Below are 12,452 nucleotides of genomic sequence, written 5' to 3' on the forward strand. Positions count from 1 at the left end.
CAGAGAAGCACCATAGGGCAACATCTTAGATCAGACACTCTAGGACTTAGGACTTTATGATTTTGGGACAATTTCCTTAACCAGTGGTGCTCTAGTTTCCTCTCCTTTGAAACGGGAATGATAATAGTTGTACTCTTATAAGTTTGTTCTGAGGATCAACTGAGTTAGTCAGTTAAATCTTGTGGGCAGAACTTGGAACATAGTAAGCACTCAGTAAATGCTAGTATTATCAGGAGAGTCAGATAGGAAAACAAACACAGTGTGAAAAGTGTGATAAGTGTGATAATGGGGATGAGAAGATGCAGTGGGGAGGGTACGGCTCGGTGGTAGAGTGACTGCTTAGCGTACACAAGGTCCTGTGTTCAATCCTCAGTACATCCATTAGTAAATAAATAAATGAACCTAATTACCCCCAATAAAAGAACCAAAAAAGAAGAAGAAGAAGAAGAAGAAGAAGAAGAAGAAGAAGAAGAAGAAGAAGAAGAAGAAGAAGAAGAAGAAGAAGAAGAAGAAGAAGAAGAAGAAGAAGAAGAAGAAGAAGAAGAAGAAGAAGAAGAAGAAGAAGAAGAAGAAGAAGAAGAAGACGACACAGTGCATGGGGAGCTAGAACAGTAAATAAAAGAGGATGCAAAACAGTGTAGAGTTCAAGAAAGTTTCCCAGAAAAGTTAATATTTGATCTCATATTAAAGAATTAAGACAAGTTGTTGAAGGAAGTGCAGCACGGTTAAATATTTCAACATGAAATATTTTAAGAGTATAAGAGAATTTCACCAAAAGATAAGCAAGTGACTAAACACTTCACTTCAATACACATTGACTGAGGTGTCTACACTCTTTGTCCACTCACTATGCATCTCCATTTCCAAATAAATGCAATATAGCATCCACTGAGTTTGCCAGTAGCAGTCATATGCCAGGAAAAACAATTCAGATAACCGTATTACACCTCTAGGGGGACCTGATCCTAAACACAAATGCCTCTCAAACTGGTAGCTTTTTAAACATAATTTTGGTGAAAGGTATATTGTGGTATTCATGCCATCATATCACTCATCTAACTCTGCCCATGTGATAACTGTCTTCAAATAGCTGGGACACTACCAAGTGGACACCAATTTAACTTACAAATTGCTAGAAGGTGAATTACCAAGAACAAGTTCCAGGAAGGACTTCTATCTAGGAGAACTTTAATACGTAGAACTGCTAAACCCTCTGGGAGCCTTTTCACTACCCCTCCAGATAGTGCCACCATGCTTAGCACTGAAAGCATTCATTAGAGCAGACTGAAAAATCATCAATTCAGGGGTGTTGTAACATGGACTGTGAGAGGTTGGACTGAGTCAGATGTTTTTTGTATGCAGAGAAAAGGTGAACAAAGTGACTTCTAAATCTCCACTCAATTCTAAAGTGCAATTCAATTACTTAAATATCCATTTTACTGAGCATAAAATATGAGTCAGGAAAATGAGGAATTCCCTTATAGTCTTGTTTATGCCTAATGACTTGGTGAAATTATTAACAGACCACCCTTTGAATCTCAAAAGTGTCCACTGTCACTAGAGAATGTTAATTCCTTTTTTTTAAGTTTATTAATTCCTTTTTTAAAGTTATATGCCTCTAGGAGTCTGTCAACCAGCTCCATGGAGACTGACAGGCTGGATTCTATGCCTGAAAATAATAATCTCTTTGGTTTTCCTTCTAAATGTAGGGTTTGATGTTACTAAATGTTAGTGTCATCTATTGCTCCTCTCAGCTACAACCCTAAACCTGCCAGGCCTGATGTGTTGCATACATTTTGTGTAGGTAAGGATGAGAAAACATTTAAGAAAAAAGAGTAATTTCTAAAATCAAGGCAAATCAAAGGATTTAGGAATTTACCTGAATACTGGTTGTTAAAGGTTATAATGGAGGAATCATACCCAAATTCAATCCCTTGCCCTGGAGCCCCACCATTGGTGCCGTATGTTAGGGCTTCATTTCCTCTGATGGATTATAAATACAATGTTGAAATGCTAATTCTCATCTACGTCCTAGTCAACAATCATGGTGTGACTGAAGATTTAGAAAATGGACTTGTCAAATGTGCAGATGGCCTAAAGTTATGATTAAAATATAATTTGTTGGATAACAGGTTAAAGATTCTTAAAGTTCTAAATAGGCTAAAACAAAAAGCCCACTCAGAAAAATACAATTTAATGTAGATAAATTAAAAGTCTTACTTTTAGCTTAAAATGAAACCAAAAGGATATATGAGAAAAGACAGGTGTAAAATTGTTCACATGAAGAAACCCCCTGAGCGCGGGCACGGAAGACTGACGGCACGCGGCTGGAAGGCGGCTCCGCCCAGTGGGGTTGGGGTGGCGGTGGGGGTCCGGGGCAGCGCGGCCGCGGTGGGAGCCGCCTAGTGTTGGGCTCCTCCGCTCCTGGGGCGCGGGGTGCGCGGCGGCGGTGCTGGGAGGCGGAGCGCCGCTAAGGGGAGACGCCCTTCGGCGCTGGCGGACCCGTGGGGCTGCCTGGCGCGCGGGGCGCTCTGGGAGTTTTAGTGGCGGAGGTGGAGCGAGCTGTGCCGCACGCGGGGCCTCCGGCTCAGGCGGAAGCGTTTACGGCTCTGCCCGGGCTACACAGGACCATTTTCTCCCAGAGAGTCTCACCCTGTTCCTGGCAGCTGGCAACACTTAGGGGCAGATAGCCGTCTTTAGCTTGTCTGCTGCTTTGAGCTCCGAGGCCAGAGAGGAAAGTAAAAAGCCCGTGGTGACCTTCCAAGACCACGATGGGCCTGTCTACAGCATGGTCTGCCCTGATCGACATCTGCTCGGTGCTGGGGATGGGGAGGCGAAGGCCTGGCTTTGGGCAGGGATCCTCAAGAAGGGCTGTAAGGAGCTGCTGCTCCTTACATCAGCCCCCATACAGGACCAGCCTGGAAGTACCTGAGGTCCGTGCTTTGCTTCTCCTCCCCAAGGAGAAATCCCTCTTCCTGGCTGGGGGAGACTGTCAGCTGCATTCGATGGACCTTGAGATGGGGACCTTCAGGCGGGCCCTCCGAGGCCACACCGACTACATCCACTTCCTGGCACTGCGGGAGCAGAGCCCTGAGGTGCTGTCAGGTGACGAGGATGGGGCTGTGCGGCTTTGGGACCTCTGCCCACCCAAGGAGGTCCAGACTACCGAGGTCAAAAGCACGAGGAGTGCTCGAGGTCCCACAGTGGGTGCTGGATCGGATGTTTGGCAACTGACTCAGACTGGATGGTCGGTGTAGGTGGCCCAGCGCTCACCCTCTGGCACCTCCGATCCTCCACACCCACCACCATCTTCCCTATGTGGGCACCACAGAAGCACGTCACCTTCTACCAGGAGCTGATTCTATCAGCGGCCAGGGTCGCTGCGTCAGCCAGTGGCAGCTAAGTGAGGAGCTCAAGGCCCGGGTGCCTGGCTCCTCCCCAGGGCTGCTAAGACTCAGCCTCAGCCAGCAAGCAGCAGCCCCTGAGTGCAAGGTCCTGACAGCCGCAGGCAACAGCTGCAGGGTGGATGTCTTCACCAACGTAGGCTACCAAGCTTTCTCCCTGTCCTTCTGACCTCGAGCGACACCCCCACCTCCATCTCGGGTTTGGAGCGTTTTTTTTCTTCTTTTTTTATACAAATAAAATTTCGGGCTTTTCAAAGAAAGGAAGAAAAGAACCTAGGGAATTATTTGGGATAGTATGATCCAATGGTGTGATAAAGACACTAAGAATGGTAATATTTATGTTGAAAGAAAAGTAAAATGTCCAGACCAATAAGTGAAACAGTCCCATGGTGTTTTACATTGTTAGGACCATGGGTGGTACTGTGTTCAGCTCTATAATTTAAGGTAAAATAGACCGAAGTCTATTAAGAACAAATAAAGAGGCAAAGAATGTATAGCTGGGCAAACAGATGTTAGGGAGGTAAAATAACAGCACAACAGTAACGATACTATACTGACTGCACCATTGATAAAGCAGTGCTTTCTGTGCGCTGGAGACACTTTAAGTAAGTTGTCTGCTTTAACTCCTGCATAAATCCTAGGAAATAATACTACTGGTTCCTTTTTTCAGGTGAGGAATCTGATGCTCAGGAAAGTAAGTTGTCTAGGATTACTTCCATACTAAATAATTGAAGGCATTTGTGTAGAAGAGAGAAAGACATTCTTTCCAAGGGGAAAGGAATAGAAGCTACAACTGGGTGCAAAAGAAAAAGTCCTAGTATTCATAACTGCATTAGGATGAAACTGCCTGCCTACCAGCAGGTTCTCGTTTGCTGCATGTAATCATGCTGAGGTGAGCCGAAAAGAAGAGAATTTACAGAAAAAAACATTCCTGTGGCTGATTGTGAGGTGGGGTTAAGTAACCTTCAGGTTTTCCTCCAACGTTAAAGTCCATGCTTCTAATTTTGAGAAATGGGGTACATTTTTTACCTTGGTATTATACACTACTTAGATCAGATCAAATAAAATCAAATTGAAAAAGTCATTCAAACAGTTGTGCTGAACTGACAGGTCTCTTTAATCAAAATAGCTGTTCCAGTTAATCTGTGTAGATGTATCCATTAATCTATTTCTGTAAATGTCACATTTCAATTGGGTTTTCTATTTGTAAAAGCAATTTTATGAATATTATCTATACATCATATTAGTAGCAAGAATATTAGCAAAGTCTTTGCCCACAAGTTTATGGAGTATAGTTAGTTCACAGTCTCTCCCTGCCCCACTAGACACACGCAGGAGCCGGTGCTGCTGAGCGGGAGGAGCCTCCGACAAGCTCATTCATAACTAAGAGAGAATCTCAGCCACTTTGGCAATAGAAAATAAGAATTCTAAACCATTTCTGGAACCTGTATCCTCCCTGAAATATAAATTCCTGAAATCTTACATGAGGCCTGTGGTAAGTAGAAGGAAACCTTTCAATTGAATTGGCACCACATGGGTTTTGTATATCTAACCAGTTTCTTTCCCCTCCCCTCACCCCATTTTTGTCAGTTTTCAGTCAAATTCAGGTGATTAAAAAAAAAAAAAAAAGAACAATAACCTTGGGTTGTGTTCATGAAGCTACAATAGAGAAACTGGAAGAACCCAGAGCAAATACTTGTTACTTGGGGAAGTCAAACCGCAAAACGCTAGGGTTTCCCTGATAAAAAGATAGGCATAAAATATAGACAAGGTGGGCTCATTCATTTCGTTCTTTTCTTTCCTTTTTTTTAATTTAGTTCTTTACTTTGTTTTTTTCTTTTTTTTGTAAATGTGTGTGTCTATAGCATGTCAGTAGCTGAACAGTTCAAATCCTGACCAAGTCCATCCTTTATTTTGTACTCTCACTGTGTTTCTCTCTTCTGTATCTCTACTTTATTGTGTTACCTTAGAATTATTTGTGTGTCCATTGCTTAATATCCGTTTCCTCACTAGACTGTCTGCCCTATGAGGGAAGGTATAATGTCTGTTTTCGCTCACCCTTATCCCTAGAGTTTCAGCGCAATGCTGCCATGCATGGTGCCAGTCAATAAGTACTCAGTGAATGAATAAATTAATGAATGCAACCTTGGAGAGCAAATTTTGATTAACCACAGGCTTTATAAATCATTTACACAGGAAAGCTCCAGGACAGGCTTTATTTTATCCAAAGAATATCTTTGCAGAGAAGTTTAAGGAAAAACCAGTCTCACACTGTTGGAGAACACTACCATTAACTGTTTCATTTCTGAAAAATAAAAAGGACAATAAACAGCCCACAAATCAGCCTGAAATTGGCCAAAGTCTAAAATGTTTTTTCTTTCCTAATTTATGTGATTTTATCACTACAATCTTTTTTTTTTTTTTGGAAAGCCAAGCCAGATTTCTGGCTTTTCAAATTATACTTCACAAGTTCCTCTCTAACACACAACAGGTATGTCTTGAGTCACCATGCAATGAGATCTGACATCAGGCAATATAGATAACACTGTACCACATCTTAAGAATACCTTCCATGAGGCATACAAAAGAATAGCATGACGCAGATTTTGCTGGCTTGCTTAAGTGGTGCCTTTAAGCACTTCCTGTAAGCTGAAATGAGCAGGGAATCTTTCACCACTGACCTGCGTGCAATCTACGTGATGTTCATTACAACTGTTATGGAATAGACAAGTCAAAGCCATACCCATATTCACAAACTAGAATACTTCACAGATCTGATTTGATATAATGAAAATTAGAGGATATTTTGTTTTATAGTAAATATTTCAATAAAATGATATAGCTCTGATTTCTTGTTCTGTTACAACTCGTAGCCCTTCTAATGATAGACAAAGGAAATTAATATATTTTGGGGGAAATTATATCCTAGATTTTTCTTACTAAAGGTATAATCCTGTAGCCTCAAGGGCCTGGAAGAATGGCATTCACAGAGGCTATAATGTTTTGGTAGGTATGTGCTATCAGCAAATTTCCTAATTGTATTCACTTGCAATATTGTAGAAGGGTAATAAAACACATCAGATTGCACTTAATGCATCCTCGGTGGCCTGGGAAATTCACTTTTATATATTCATATAGGACTTTGTTTTTCCAAAGTACGATCTCTTCTGCATATAACTGTCACCTCTCTCATAAACATTAGGATATGTCCCACGTTTTTATGTCAGGTAGGAAAAGCCTTGTCTCTCTTATTTCAGGAAGCTTTTTAAGAATTCTTCAGATCTGAGATGCTAAGATATATTCTCTTGCAGATCTTTTCCTTTTCAAATAACTCTCTGAAGGAGGAGGCCCTGCCCAGCAGAACTGCTCTCAGATTCTCATTGAAAGAATTATTCACATTACAACAGAATTAGCTGATATGTCTTCCTTAAAGTCTAGAGAAATCCATTGCATAACATAATCAAGCATGTCTATCAAATCGAAGACAGTACACATTTTCACCAGGATTTGTTTGTGGTTTTTTGTTTGTTTGTTTATTCTTTTTTTTTTTTTTTAACTAAAGTCCATACTTTGTTTAGATTTCCTTAGGGTTAGCTAATGTTCTTTTTTTGGTCCAGGATCCCATCCAGAATGTCACATGACATTTCCTCATCATGCCTCCTTAGGCTCCTGTTGCCTTTTTTGATGACCTTGACATTTTTGAAGACTGCTTGTCAGATATTTTGTACACAGTGCCAAAAATGAGATTTTCTGATGTTTCTTTCTATCATGATTAGACTGGGGTTATAGGCTTTGAGGAGGAGACCGCAGAAAACAATGCCATTCTGTGTTACTTTCACAACACCAATAAGCAGACACACTGTCAACATGACTTACCACTGTTGACGCTGATTTTCACCCCCTGGCTGTGGTAGTGCTTGTCGGGTTTCTCCGCTGTAAAGTCCCCTTCTGTTCCCCCTTTCAATACTGTACTCTTTAGAAAGACAATACTTGAGAAATGGAGAGTTACACTTCACCTACTTGAGGGAGAAACATCTATAAAAAATTATTTTAAATTCTTCTACACAAGAGATATATTCACTGGGATCTAAAAGTAATTTTAAAACAGTCTTCATCTGATTACTAATAAGTTATGTAGTGCTAAGAATGTCACTTAGAGTTGCTGGGTACAGTTTGGAAGGCAAATGTTTAAAATTTTTTTTAAATAGTTGCAATTTTTTAAACATAATGCTATGTGCCAGACTTTGTTACTAGGTGCTTAATAAATCTAGTCTCATTGTCACCACAGCAACCTTATGAGGAAGGCATTATTATCCTCATTTCATTGATACAGATATTTGAAATTCAGAGAGGTAAAGTAGCCTTCTCAGTTCACAGTTACAGTCCATCACATGCTGAAAGCCAAATTATATACATGTACATGTACACACACACACCCACACACACATACACACACACGGGCATTAATATTATGAAATAACACATTTCCTTATATAACAAAGGCAGAAAGCATGCCAATGATTCTGGTTTGTCTTTTTTTAAAGAAGGGAAGACTTAGCTAGTTGGAGATTTCTAATTTTGCCCCATTTATTTTCCATCATAAAGAATCTAAATAGCTTCCCTATCACCACTACCATGACAGCTGGTCATCGCCTGGTTTGAGGTGTCCAGTTCTCTAGGCATTGTACTCATTTGCGTGCATAAGACTCCTTAATATAAAGTCATGAGAATGTAAGAGAGTGTGTATTTTAAGAGAATGTGAATTTCCCAGTGAGCATATTTTATTTCTAGGCATAAATATGTGTTTGTTTATATATCCACATGTTCTGTGTTACAAGACCATTATTCTTGCTCAGCAAACATGAAATTTCTCATGTTTTTATAGAACCAGATTTCCACTTATTTTGCTAAGGCTTGCATGACTACCAGCGCACACATATTCCTAATACTAACCAGGAAGCTCCCTGTGCTGTACAAAGTCACAAAATAAATCATAAGGCAGGATCTACTTGATAAATGCTAAAGAGTGTTTCACATTTCTTATTACAAAATGCAATGCTTACAAATGTGTAATGACTCAATTGAAAACACAAGGTCAGACTCAGGTTGTTTAAAAGAAAAAAAAAATATGCCACATGAGACATACAGGTCAGCAAATATCATTTAATATACCTCTCTGAATAGAGAAGGCTCTTGGCACCTAACAGATTCCTCAAGGAAATGATTAATGCCTTTGTTTTCAAAATGGGACTTAATTTTTTAAATGGGATTCACTTAATTTGCAAAACCAAACAGACTTAAAAGAATCAAGTCATTCCTTTATGTAATACAAATAGACTTGTGCGGTATGTATCTTGCCTGAAAGTACCAGTGTATATTTTTACATGGTTGGAACCTTCATTGTAAGGTTTACTAATCTTGGACTCAATATGTAATTAGACTGAATTCTCTAACACATTCTGTACTATATAACCTGTAAGCGTGTGGAATACACCAACGAATGGAAGACAGAATGGGGTTCTTTACCTCCATCTGAATTAAGAAATTTTGAAGTGCTTTAGGACTGTACTTTCCTCCTCTTATTTGAAAAGATGGAAATGGAGTCATTCTCATCTTATGCAATATTGGGAATTACTCAAAGTCTCCATATACCACAAATACAGAAACATTTTCAGTCATAAGTTTATATTTTTTCAATAATACTTATTATCTGAGTATAGCACCCTTGTAAAATCCTCAGTTCTAAAATACCAGTGTTACCCTTGATGAAGACCTGTTTTATTTTATTTGCCTAAGTGCCATTATGACTTTCCCCCTCAGAATTGTATATTTACCTGATTCTCCAGCTGCTTTCCCCATCCTTTCATCTGTTGACCTTATTACCCTATTACTTTAGGTAAGTGTCAGAGCTGTGAGGGCCACTCTCCCTACTGAGATGGGAAGCTCCATGAAAAAGACCAGCAGGGCCTCTACTCTCCTGACAGCACTATCCGGTTCCCTGGTCCAGCAGCTTTATCTTAACTTTTTGCCTCTGAAAGGGCTTACTTCTAGGAAAGTGGAACTCACCCCTAAAATTCTATTGATTCCCTGAGCTGGCTCCTGATTGGTCCATTTGTAGTGCTTTATTTGCATGGAGCTCACTCCTGATTGGTTATTTCTATCACTCCTGATTGGTCCATTTCCCTCACTCCTGATTGGTCCATTTCTACAAAGCTTGTTCCTAATTAGTCAAGTTTTATTATACCTTATTTGCCTATGATGTTGCAAAGTGTAAACTGGCAGCCCATAAAAGCCTGTGTAAACCTACAGATGGGGTCCATCGCTTGGAGTGTTAACTCCTCTGGGCGCGCTGGTGTAATAGACCTGAGTTCTCCAACTCTCTGAGGGCTGCTTGGTCTCTTGCCCGGATCCAGGTTGCTGTCACAACTAAGCTATAACACTGAGCTGTCACATGCTTTTCTGCAACACTACCATCCCAGCTTCTGATCATTCACCCTTTCATAATGCAACTGCAGAGTTCAAAACCATTTTCTTATTATTATTACTATTTTTGATGTCCTTCAAAATTTGATAGTACCTTTCTATCATCTTGTTAGTCACTTTTCCTATCAAATTCCATTCCCTACTGAGTAGCAGGACCTATAGCACATCTACTTATGAATCATCCATCTCTCCATCCATTTATTCAGGAGAGACACAAGGAATTTGCTGCAGAATAGAATGTACGGAGTCAAGGAAGAAGAATAAATCACGATATTGTAAAAGAACGGTTTAGGTAGTGGTAGAACATAGAGAACTGTGGAGAAAGTTGCAAAAGATGAAACTACAGAGGTGAGAAAGCCCAGCTTGGTAAGCTGTGGATTTTGATCTTCATTATGAGGGTACTTAGGAGCCCCTGGTGCATTTAACCAGGAGAATGGCATGATTAGGTTTTGACTTTTGGAAAGTTCCTGTTGCCCAATGTAAACACACTGGGATAGAAATTAAGATCTTGCAAAGTTATTTTACATATATTGTGGTATATGGTCATAACTTCCCTAATATCTCTCTCACATGCCTTCCTGCTCTCTTTGCTACATCAGCTCCAAAAGCATTTAATCCTGGTTTTATACTCTGCAAACCTAGGTCACCCATTCACCTTCTGTTTTATAACTTACTTTTCTGTAATTTTTTAAATAGACTTTATCCTTTTAGAGCAGTTTCAGATTCACAACAGAACTGAGCACAAAATACAGAGTTCACACGTAGCCCTCCCCACCCACACATATATACTCCCCTACCTTCAACATGCCTCATCAGTGTGGCATATTTAGTACAATCGATGAACCAACATGGGCACATCCTTCCTGTAATTCTTAAATAAAATTTTTAAAATGTATTTCTTCTTTTGAATAAAAAGAATAAAATCATCTGAGGATTGTGGACTCCTGCAACCTAATTTCTGTCTGTAATTCACCAATCAGTGCTTTCAACATCAGCTTATCCACAAAGATAGAATGAAAGGAAATAAGAAATAAAAATTGGTGTGAAGTAAATGACAACCACACGATAAAAATGGGTTCACAACTGGTTTTATTGAAAGGTAACTGTTAAAGTGGTAAAATGTGGTTACCAAAGGAAAAAAATTCTGGTCCAAAATATTTCTCTGAGATTTCCTTTATCTACTGATTCCATTACTATTTATAAAGGCCTATTCACATTTATCTTGCCCTGAGAACACTTATTTTGAAAAGTAATGGAAATTTTAACATGGTCAAGTCCCCATCGTGGCCATTTCATTCCTGCTTATTGGCATTTGCCCTCAGTCTAGATACACTTATTTTTCTTTAAAGAATAAAGCTGATATTATTTTGATTATAAAAATGGCACACACTTGTATTGTACAATAAAAACAACAGGCATAAAAGACAAAATGTAAAAAATATTCAATTCCAGCACTAAAACGAACCCTTAGCATTGTGAATGTTTTGGGTGTGCTCCTGTCATTGGCTTTACATGTATACTTACAAATACACATCCAGCCTCCAGTACTCTCCGCACACAAAGTCAGGGCTGTAATATGTACAACTTTTCTAAAATGAGGACAGCATCTATGTACAGAATTGAGAGGATACAATAAAATGACAACTTTACATTTTCTGTTCTAGGCTTGGTACATATTAAATGCTCAAAGTATTAGCTATTATTTTCTATTGCTATAATTTTTCAGGTATATAAGCTTGTTCATTCAACATTTGATAGGGATTTTCTCTTGTCAAAATATGATTTTTACCAGCTACAGTTGTGGTGTCGCTGAAGACATGGTCTTTCATCATACAATCCTGCATTGGTGTGTCTGCTGGTTCTGCCAGTTACTGCTTGTGGGAGCTTGAATGTGGTTTCCTCATTCAAAGCTATGGATAGCACTGTTTACCTTTCAGATTTTTTTTAACATTAGAGATCACGTATGCAAGGTCTCATAGTAAATACCAAATAATTCTATCTTTTGTTCCCAGTGTTCCTGTTATGATACCTGCAGTGAACACGGTCATGTATATTACTTTTTCCTTCTTTCCAATTATTTCCCTCAGAATGACTCCCAGAAGTAGGATTACTTCAAAGAATATAAAAAAAAAGTTATGTTCTCTGTGTTTACTGTTATTCTGTTTTCCATTAGGTTTGAACCAATATATAATGTAACAAGCAAAACCCCTCATAACATTTAAGAATGATCCTGTACCTGTTTCATTCAAGTCCAGATCCTCTGCTCATCAGTTAAGAAAGGAAGACTCTGGGATGGATTCTATTGCAGAAATTCCAAACTGCTGCGAATTGAACAGCTGCTGCTGACTCATTTTACATTTGGAAGACCACCAGTCAGCTGAGCTCCAAACAGCTTTCAGAAACAACTGGATTCAAACTTACAGCCTAAACATGACAGGTTAAGTGGTATAGAGTTACAAAATAGCTTCCTGCCTTAATTCCCAAAAATATGAATTCACTGAGATTTTTACAATTTTTAAATGATCAGAAAATTTTCAAACATTTAGAATCACATAAAACGTATGA

At 39.4% G+C, this 12,452-nt stretch overlaps 1 pseudogene; it reads left to right on the forward strand.

The window, feature by feature from the left end:
• Positions 1–1,316: 1,316 nt before the first annotated feature.
• LOC141575593 (THO complex subunit 6 pseudogene) lies at positions 1,317–3,597 on the forward strand (annotated as a pseudogene).
• The last annotated feature ends 8,855 nt before the right edge of the window (positions 3,598–12,452 follow it).

This window comes from Camelus bactrianus, chromosome 30, assembly GCF_048773025.1.
Source record: "Camelus bactrianus isolate YW-2024 breed Bactrian camel chromosome 30, ASM4877302v1, whole genome shotgun sequence".
In the NCBI taxonomy this organism is placed as follows: domain Eukaryota; kingdom Metazoa; phylum Chordata; class Mammalia; order Artiodactyla; family Camelidae; genus Camelus; species Camelus bactrianus.